We start from the raw sequence: 11,096 nt of genomic DNA, 5'->3' as shown, positions 1-11,096 counted from the left end.
AAGCCTCACCCATTAAAACATATGTTTTAAAGGATAAGTAGGGGCAGCCTCCAAAGAAAGAGATGAAGTTGCTGCAACAAGTAGTCACCATCCTTAGCAACCTAGTAATAGACATCGCCGGAAAAAGAGAGTTTAGTTTGCGGCAGCGAACAAAACCATTTTTCGGATAATAAGTAAGAGGACGAACCTAGAAATTATACTTTATACCTGGGGGCATGCGAACCTTTTGGAATGCAAGCACGGGACGACTATTTATTTTTTAAATTTTTAGGTCCTCCCTTTAAACCTGTAGGTCTAACCCGTTAAACTCGTAGGATTAGCCGTTTCCAGCTTGCATAAAGAAAGGATGTGGGGCAAAAGTCAAAACTTGCCAAATAGGAGCATAGCTTCGTGAGATAAAGCTCCTTAAAAAATAGCTATCTCACCTGAGGCATTTCTTGTATTATGACTGGTATAATCGAGCAGTTTTAGCACACAGTTCATGCTCGTTAAAAAATAAACGCAAGATCCGAGCAGTTTTAGCACATAGTTCATGCTCGTTAAAAAATAAACATAAGTTGTGAGCAATCTTCCCCTAGAGTTCAAGCTCACCCAGAAAAAATGAACCGGTAAATAACCTTGGTAAATGTAACCTTTGACAGCCATATTAAAGCCCTTGGTCGTGTTCTTGCAGTCTCACCTCCATCCGTTCATTTGGCCAATCGTTCATCTCCATATGTTTGTTTACCCATTTTGAGGAACAGCTGCGAAGAGTGATTTCACTAAGCCATCCTTGTGACACTGCCGTGATTGGAATATTCCAACCTGTACCTGGAATCTGCTGCTGCCCTGTTCATCACTCGTTCCTCAAAAGACGAGTCTTCTTTGAGCTCTTTTCACTGACTCGTAAAATATGAAAATTTTGCCGAGTTTTGGCCTTCCAGCTCGTTAAAACGACCGGAAAGCTATCCCTCCTCTAGATTTTAATCTTTTTTGGACCTGAGGGATTATTGCACAAAAAGATCGAGCGCTTGTTTTGTTCGGCTCGTTAAAGCAATCGAAAATTCATCCCTTCTGTATTGTTTTATACTTTTTCGGACTTAAGGGATTAGATGACGAAAAAGGAATTTTGGAGTTGACTTTATGTACCTTTTCAGACTCTCTAAAAATGAAAAGGACCGAGTTATCCTTGTCGTTAGACTCGTTAAATTCATTAAATAGCGACAAACTTGTCTTTAGACGAGAACGAGTTTCCCTATCGCTAGGCTCGTTAAAACATAGCGATGGGCTTGCCCGAAGGGCAGGTTATAGAACAAGCATATGTTATCCTCCTCAAGCTTGAAAAAAATAAAGAGGTACTGGTCAGCAATGACTGGGGAAAAATTGGGAGAACCTCACAGCTTTAATGGTAGCAAGTCGCTCTTGAACATGACACTTTGTCCTCCGTATCACATCGGGTTGGGTTGTTTCATTCACCGATCTCATCACCATGGTCCTCGCCACACCATCCACATTTGGGGTAATGCTACCAATCCATCACATCAGTGTCGTTATATGTTCAAGAGATGTTGTTCTGCAAAGAGTCAACCGAGTCCCATCCACTGCCATACATTGTCCTTCATCCATTTCATGACCGCCACCCTGAATCATACATCACAGTTTGTTTTCACCTCATCACAATCACTAGCTCCGTTCCGTGTCAATGATGTGGGATTCATTAAGGCCCTCCTTTGACGGATCGCTCCTTGTCGACATCAGCTCATTATCCAAGGAGTTGATCTAGGAACAACCCCTTCAGTACTTTGAAGCTTGCATGCCTCAATGGCAAGTTTCTCACTTCCGGCGACAGGTATACATCAATGACCTTCGACCAGAGGATTTTGCATGGTGGTCGACGCCAAGTCCTTTATTCCCACCATGTGAATTGTACTGCTGTACCTTGAGGGTCGTCATCCTTATCGGTGATTCCTCTCGCGCTTGTTAACGGTTTACATCATTGGCCGGTAATCAAGCGATGTCTTTCCATGTTCGACTTCAAGAAATTCTCACATGGATCGACTTGTACATCGAGTGAAGATCGGAAGAGATTGAAGACCCCGGATCTAGTTTCATCCATCCGGGCTGCGATATATATTCAGGATATAAAGACATTTGATATGTACATCATTGCAGCGGATGATCATCCTTCTCAAAGGATGATAATTTCAGCAGAGAATTATCAGTCTACAATCAGACGATCGTCTGTTCTATGTACCAAAATGTATTTATAAAGCTGAGCATGGGAATGCCCGCCTCAGCTAGATCATGAAAATGTATGAAAAATAATGTATCGTATTGTATCTTATTACAGGACACTTCTCAGCAGATTGAATGAACTTCGGATCCTCTCAATAAAGCATTTCACCTGATAAACGACCTCATACTTTAGGGGGCATCTGTTATAGACAATTTTGTGCCTTACAGCAACAAGCATGAATTTTCAATAATCCAAGGGATCCAAAGTTCCCTAAACATGATGTTCCTACCCCTAGAGGGACAAGGTCAGCAAACCAACAGCTCTCAGATCAGTTCTCCACCTGAAAACACTCAAAAACAAGCAATCCTGAAATCAAAGCAGGTGCTCCACTAGGTTTCTGCGCTAAAACTCAGTTGCTCCATGGTGTACCTGCGTTGCAAAGCAAGTGGAACAAAGGCCACCTGCGCTGAGCGAGATGGGACAAGTGGCACACTGAGTCATTGCTCTGGAATCTTCCAAAAATGACACTTGGATCAGGTATTTCGCCTTGTGATGAGTCAGAGGCTCTGTTTCTCCAAGTGGAAGCAAGGTTCTCCAAGTGGACTCAAGAACTGAAGATCAACTGAAGATTAACTGAAGAGAGAGAGGACACAAGGCAGCTACACATCAGTTGCAAGCTGACTCATCCTTTCTCAATTCATCTATATATTGAGCTCTCTCCTATGAGCTCTGGAGGCTGGAATTTTGTGCAAAGTAATGATATGCTGTTGGTTTCACTATTGAGCTATTGGGTGATTGTTTGAGAGAGGTGAAGAGGAGAAATTCTTTCTGCTGGGAGGTGTTGCTGGGTTGGAGCCTTCTATGGTTGTAATACTCTCAGAACCTTTACTTCTTCATTAATAAAAGCTATTGAGGTTCTTCTATGTGCTCTTGTTTCAATAATATATTGTGATGATTGCATGTTTGGTTTACACTAATCCATGAACCAGTTATGATTGCATGCCTCTTGTAGTTTCCTTCTTTGTTATTTTGCAGGATCTCATTGTAGCTGGGCAAGCAAAAGAACAAGGAGCTAGGAGCAAGCGGCCAAAGAGAAGAGTTTGGATTCGACATTAAGCGCAAGGCAACGGTTAGTGCATTTCTCCATTCTCTTTTGCTTTCATAAAGAAGTAAACCTTAAGTAGTTTTTTTTACAGTTGTTGCTAAGGTACTATCACCCTTAGAGTGGGATAGGGTCATCCGAGTCGGATACTTTTCCCTACAACAGTAGGGTCAAAATTTGTTTAAGAAATGGAGGAGCAAGTAAAGCATATTCGACAAAGCTTAAATTAAATAGAAGATATAAAAAAGAGTTATGATGATGCACATAGGACCGATTGAATTTATGAAGTTAGAGACCAAAGCTTTATTCGTGTTTAACCCAACAATAAAAACATTTGGTATGGGAAAGGGATGGAGTTGTCACCTCTATTTGTAGAAATTTTTAGGATCAAAGACAAAATTGGACTAGTTGCCTATCATCTTGTACTACCACCTTACTTTCATAAAAATCATTATGATTTTCATGTATATGTTATATTCAATTATGTTTCTAATAAATATCACAAACTTGATTGGATGGAATTGAAAGTCTTGGACATGGAAACTATTATGGTTGAACTATTACACATATTGGACCATAGAGTTCAAAAGCTTAGGGATTACTTTATGGACCAAGTTCATGTATAATGGGACAAGTATAGTCCACGGTCTGCTACCTGGAAGGATGAATATACTATAAGTTTAGAACAACCCTCTCTTTTGACCATTTGTGATGCCCATTTTGACCTAAATGGATACTTAAGCTAAGGCTTGATCTATCTTTTCGTGATGTTTTGTTTATAAAAACTATTAAATATTGATGCATTTCAAATTGAAAAGATAAGCTGACATATATAAAACATTTATTAATTGTGTTTATGTTGATTAAAATATTTTATGTATGACTTATATTTGATGTATAACTTATCTGATGTATGGTTTCTTTAATGTGTGATTTATCTAGTGTATGATTTACTTCCAACATGCTATAGTCAATTGAGAAATTTTAGTATGTGATACCAGATCTAATAATATGATGATTAGGATCATGTGTCTATATATACTATTATTTTGTATATTCTTGGATGAGAACTAAGTTATATATTAGAAAGGAGCTATGTGATAATAAGAGATCCATGCTAGCAACTAATGGATGTTGATACATCCAATGAGGAATGGTATGATGTAAATTTTTCTATTATATTTTGTATTTACTTGATATTCATTATTATGACATGGGGTAAGGTGAAATTTGTGGGTAACTTGACTTTCCAACAGAATTATTTGATGACAAGCATCCAAACCAGCGCTATAGTCATGTCCATGATAGGGTATTGAGCATAGACCTTGAGGATGTTGGAAATGATACTGAGAAGGGGGGTGAATCAGTATTATCATATCAATAATTTAACTTTCAAAACTAATTTTTATATGCTAATTCAGCTCAGTGAACTAGCGTGTATATGCAGCTAGCTTAATGAAACCAACGTATATGCCTAAATCTTTTGATTTACCCAAATTATCATGTATTGAACTTTAATTAGTATATCAAGAATTCATTAGACAGTGCAGTAAAAGTAGAGTAAAGCACCACACATAAGCAACACACATGAACACCAAGATATAAGATGGAAACCTGATGTGGGTGAAAACCACCTGCTATTGTCGTCTCTGTATTCTTTTAATAATAAGAAAATTATGTTTACAATTTTTGTACTGGTGCAATATTATACCAGTACGCAGCTTCTACCTACAGAAGTGTTACAGGGAAAAGTGTCTATTTAGAACTGCTCTATCCCACTAAGGTGTGACAGCTGCCTTAGAAACAAACAGAGAAAAGCTACTTATGTTTTTCCTTTATGAATTATAGATAGAGAGGAATAGAAATACCAACCTCTGTCTTGCGCTAATCCTTTGATTCGATCCCTCTCTTCTTTGATAGTCCCTAGCTACCTGCTCTCTTGCACACCCAGCTTCACAAAGTACCTGTAAGATCATAGAAGCATAGCTCTATACAAAGACATGGATCTATATTCATAAACAATCTAGGATCAGATGTAGATTGACCATACAAATGTAACAAGCATCAATGATACAAAAGCATGGAGGAAAACTCAAATAGCTTTTATTGATAAACAAGAAAAGATCCAGGAGGAGTTACAACCAGTTGTTCCGACCCAGCATCAACCTCCCAGCAAAGAAGCCCCTCTTCACCTCAAACAAAGCTTAGATCACCCAACAATCTGATGTTTGTCTCTAGAAACCAACAGCAATTCCTTACAATATGCAAAATTCCAACCTCTGGATCTCTGGGATGAGGGATCCAAATATAGATATTTGTAAGGAGGATGAGTCATCTTGTGATTTGATTAGTGTCTTCTCTCTGACAGTTCTTGCTTCCACTTGGAGACTGAGGGCCTCTTACTCATCCTTGGTCGAATTCAATGAGGCAAGTGTCACAGGAGAAGATTCTGGAAGCTTCCATTGCCTCTCCACCTCGCGGAATGACACTGCCATTTGTCATTTCTCGCCCATCGCACCCCACAGAAGGGAATTTTGAAATGCAATGCACCCTCATAGTGTATTTAGGTGAGATGCAATGCACTTAGCCAGTGGAGCAGCTGCAATGATCTTGTTTTGACCAATTCTGAGCAGTTTCTCATGGAGAACTTCTGGGAGAAGCTGTAATCTGTTGACCTTGTTCCTTTAGGGGTTAGAACAACACTTTTAGGGACTTAGGAGCCCTTGATTTATGGACATTTCATGCTTGGGGTTGCAGGGCCCAAAAATGTCTATAACAGTTGCCCCCTAAAGTATGAGGTCGTTAACCTTTTGGTGTTGGGTGAAATGTTTTATTATGAGGATCCGAAGTTCTTTCAATGCTGGGAGGAGACCTATAATAAGATACAATACAATACATTATCTTCATACTATTTTCATGATCTAGCTGAGGCGGGCATTCCCATGCTCAGCTTTATAAATTCATTTTCATGTACATAGGACAGACAATCGTCTGAGTGTAGACTGATGATTCTAGTCGAGCCATCATCCTCTTGAGTGGATGATTATCTGTGCAGCAATGATGTACATTTAATGTCTTTATTTTCCCTGAATATATATCGCAGCCCAGATGGATGAAACTAGATCCGGGGTCTTCAATCTCGTCCGATCTTCACTCGAAGTACAAGTCGATCCATGTGAGAAATGTTCTGAAGTCGAACATGGAAAGACATCGCTTGATTACCAGTCAATGATGTAAACTGTTAACAAGCGCGAGAGGAATCACCGATAATGATAATGACCCTCAAGGTACTACAGTACAACTCACGTGGTGTGAATAAATGACTTGGCGTCGAACACCACGCAAAATCTTTCGATTGAAGGCCATTGATGTAAACCTGTCGCCGGAAGTGAGAAACATGCCATTCAGGCATGCAAGCTTCAAAGTACTGAATGGGGTGTTCCTAGATCAACTTCTTGGATAATGAGCTGATGTCGACAAGAAGTGATCTGTCACAGGAGGGCCTTAATGAATCCCACATCAATGACACGGAACGGAGCAAATGATTTTAATGGAGGTGAAAACGATCTGGTGATATAAGGTTCAGGGTGGCGGTCATGAAAGAATGGAGTATAATGTATGGTAGTGGGTGAGACACAGGTGAATTCTCTGAATTACTTCTCTTGAACATATCGGCGACACTGATGTGATGGATTGGTAGCATTAACCCCAAATGTGGATGGTATGGTGTGACCATGGTGATGTGACCGGTGAATGAAACAACCCAACCCGACTCGGACACGGAGTGGAAGTGTCATGTTCAAGAGCGACTTGCTACCAACAAAGTTTCTTTGAGTTTTCTTCCCAATTTTTCCCCAGTCATTGCTGACCAGTACCTCTTTATTTTTGTCAAGCTTGAGGAGGATAACATATGCTTCTTCTATAATTTTCCCTTCGGGCAAACCCATCGCTATGTTTTAACGAGCCTAGCGATAGTGAAACTCGTTCTCGTCTAAAGACAAGTTTGTCGCTATTAATCTTTTTAACGAGTTTAACGACAAAGATAACTCGGTCCTTTTCAATTTTAGAGAGTTTGAAAAGGAACGTAAAGGTAACTCCAAAATTCCTTTTTCGTCATCTAATCCCTTAAGTCCGAAAAAGTATAAAACAATACAGAATGGATGAATTTTCGATACTTTTAACGAGCTGAACAAAACAAGTGCTCGATCTTTTTGTGTAATAATCCCTCAGGTCCAAAAAGATTAAAATCTAGAGGAGGGATAGCACTTCCTGTCCCTTTAACGAGCTGGAGAGGCCAATGGCTCAGCAATCTTTTCATATTTTACGAGTCAGTTGAAAAGAGCTTAAAGGAGACTCGTCTTTTGAGGAACGAGTGATAAAATGGGTAGCGGCTGATTCCAGGTAAGGTTTGGAATTTTCCAATCACGGCAGTGTCACAAGGATGGCTAGTGAAATCACTCTTCGCAGTTGTTCCTCAAAATGGGTAAACAATCAAATGGAGGTGAATGATCGGCCAATGAAAAAGTGGAGGTGATGGTGCAAACACGACCAAGGCTTTAACGGCTGAAGTACTACATTCACGATGGTTATTTACCGGGGGAATAGTTCATTTTTTAACGAGCTTAAACGCGGGTGGAAACATTTGCTCATGTCTTATGTTTATTTTTTAACGAGCTTGAACTATGTGCTAAAACTGCTCGATCAATCCAGTCGTGTGATAAGAATGTCTCATATAAAACGGCAACTTTTAGAGTTTTGCCCCACATCCTTTCTTTATGCAAGTTAGGAAACGACCAATCCAAAAAACAGATAAATGATCGCTCTTTGCTTGCACTCCAAAAGGTTTGCATGTCCCCAGGTATAAAACAGAATTTCAAGGTTAACTCTTCTTTAGTCCGTTAAAACATTTGTTTTACCGAGAGAGGCCTACCTCTTACAAGTTACCCAAAGATTGTTCTATTCACAGCGCAAACAAAACACTTCTCCGGTGGTGTCTACCGAGATAAACAAAGGTGAGCGGCGATGCCCGCCAACTTACATAACTTTGACAAGAGAATCTTGTTCCAGTCCAACTCCCTCTTCCAATCATGGACGGGAGTACGGAGGTCATATTCTCTCGCGGAAACCTACCCTATACCCGAATTTTTCCTGCCGAAGCAGACCAGGGTGCATGCCCCCTGGGATTCAGTCATGTCCCCCCGAATCACTCGTGCTCATCGGGTGGATGGACTGGGATTGAGACATTTCTTGCGTGAAAAGACCATTTAGGGATGGTATATGACTATTTGCTATGTGTGATCCGGGAAATGAAAGCTGGTCCACGAGCTTGACCACTCTTCCTTCGTGGGGAAAACACATTACTCTAAAGAGTGAGGAGACAATTGCTCCCATGCAATAAATATAGTCTCGTCCAAGGAGTAGATTGTAATCCAGGGGTCCTTGAACTACCATTACATTCATGTGAACGGTTTTTCCTCTCAATGTTATGGGCACATCGGGAAGGATCCCTAACGGTCGACTGGTTCCTTTATCAAAGCCTGTCAGATTTCTCATCTCAGGCAAAAGCGATGGCGAACCAAGCGCTTTCCAAGCAGTTGAGGAAAGGATACTCACAGAAGCCCCTTCATCTATGATGGTACCAGCCATAACCATTCTATATATTTGAACAATAATTCGGAATGGTATACTAGCTGGTAAACGGGGTCTGCCTAGTTGATTCCAGTCGAAGGAGACAACTAGGTTGCTTGGAGGTGGGACCGAATAGACGACCGGGTACGACTCTGACGAACTTCCTTCCTGCAGTAAAGGAATGGGTAAATTGCCCCCATGTTCGTTGGAGTCTGTGCTTATGAAAATAATTTGGATGGTGTCATCCTTGTTCTCTTCAGTGACTGTATCATCTGAAGATGGAACCTCTGAAGGCAAGACCGGGTCAACTGCCGCCTCGACCTTTTGACTTTCGTCTGGTATGGGTTCAGATGGTTTATCTTCAATGATGGATGCTTCGGCCGACCACCTGGGCGGGCCAGCCGGATTTTCAACTAGTGACGGACTCGGCAAGAGTTTTTTATATCCAGGAGGAAGTCGTAATGGTGAAACCGGACGATCATTCAAAACTCTTTTAGCTTCATCTAAGAAGGGACAATGGTGGACGGCGTGATCGCCTTCGCACAATTTACAAGGAAATATATATTTTCCTTTTTGTCCCGACACTTCACTTTCACTAGTTGACGGTGCGTTTTCAACATGATCATCAGAGGTTGACGACACCGGGTTGTGCAAACGGGGAGACCAGTCCCTTAAGATCCGAGGGATGCAAGGACAATCTCTGTGATAGTGGTCTCCCTTGCAAATGACACATGGTGATTTAGGCCTGGTCGGTGCAGTGTGTGGATTTTCATTAGACAACACTCGTTTGCCCCCATTCGCTTTTGGCTCCTTCTTCTTCTTCTCTTTTTTCTTCTTTTCCTTCTTCTCCTTAGGTACTTGACTTTTGGCTTTACCAGCCCCATCAAGCGAAGAGGAAGGAGGAGAGGAAGAATTAGAGGAAGTAGAAGGTTGGTGGGTAACTCTGGACTCGTCTATTTGCTGATTCGATTGTTCAGGAATAGTGGTGTTCTGAACGACAGAGGTTGAGAAGAGCCATATAGGCAAACCAATTGTCAGTCCTGGAAGCGACAATGTGGCCATATGGGGTGCACCAACATCTCCCCAAGAGGAGAAGGGACTAGGATTTCCTCCAAGGGGAATTCCTTGGTTGGTGGACTCCATTTTCTCAACCCAAGATCAACGTAGGAAAGGGGTAATGAATATTCCGTTTAAAATAAATTTTAGACGCTTTGACACAACTTGTTTTTTCAGTTTTTAAGAGTCGAGAAAAAACAAAAGATGACTCTAGTCGCCTTCGATTTTTAATGAGCCTGAAGTGACAAGTGCTCAGATGGACCTTTTCCGTTAAGGAGTCTGAAAAGGAACGAAAGGGACTACTCTAGAAGTCTAGGTAGAGGGAGTACCAAACCAATCACAAAACTGCAGAATACTTTTTACAGTACGGCAGTCAATCTTCCCGAATGTTGTGTTTAGTGCATTGCGATCGATAGGGCGGCAGACACGGCTTCCTATGGATAAAGGATTTAAGCCTATAGGGGTCTCCCAAAATATACTCGACGGTACGTGGGAGCACAAGTCCGTACTGGCACTTATCGTCTCAAAGTGGAGGAATCACCCAACCATCAGTGAGAACAACAGTTACTAGGCTTTACGACACCGGAATATGTCTCTAGCCTAGACCTCTAAATGTTGTGCGTTAAGTTCCAAAGCGTTGTTAGATTCATTGAATTTATTTTAAGTTGATCTTGCTTATGAAGTTTGCCTTTCAGGTTCACCACGAGATGTAGATGTAATTCCTAAAATGCAATCTAAAGATGATAAACAAACTTTTTATCTCTTTTGTGCAATGAAAATCCTAGCTACTAGGGAAAAGAAAGACAGAATCTTTTCACAAAGAGCAAAGAGCACACTGTAAATGCACTTTCCTAAATCAAGCCAAACAGACTGTCTATATGCAAATGCACATGCATGTATTTGTTTTCGACTTTCTTAGTATATGGATGCTAAAAAGAAAGTTGATGTACAAATCTGAATTTCTTTTCAAGCGACAAATATAAACAAGCTTCGAAATCAAAAATAGAGATGATTACGACACCTTACGATTTTGAAATGAATCCTTGTTTTTGACACTAGAAAATTACAAATTCAAACCAAAGGCAATAGTAACAG

Source organism: Pinus tabuliformis, chromosome 4_2 (assembly GCF_031772625.1).
Source record: "Pinus tabuliformis cultivar Carrire ecotype Pingquan chromosome 4_2, CPIR1, whole genome shotgun sequence".
Taxonomy (NCBI): Eukaryota; Viridiplantae; Streptophyta; class Pinopsida; order Pinales; family Pinaceae; genus Pinus; species Pinus tabuliformis.
The sequence above is the reverse complement of the archived record's forward strand: the minus strand, read 5'-3'. Positions refer to the sequence as shown.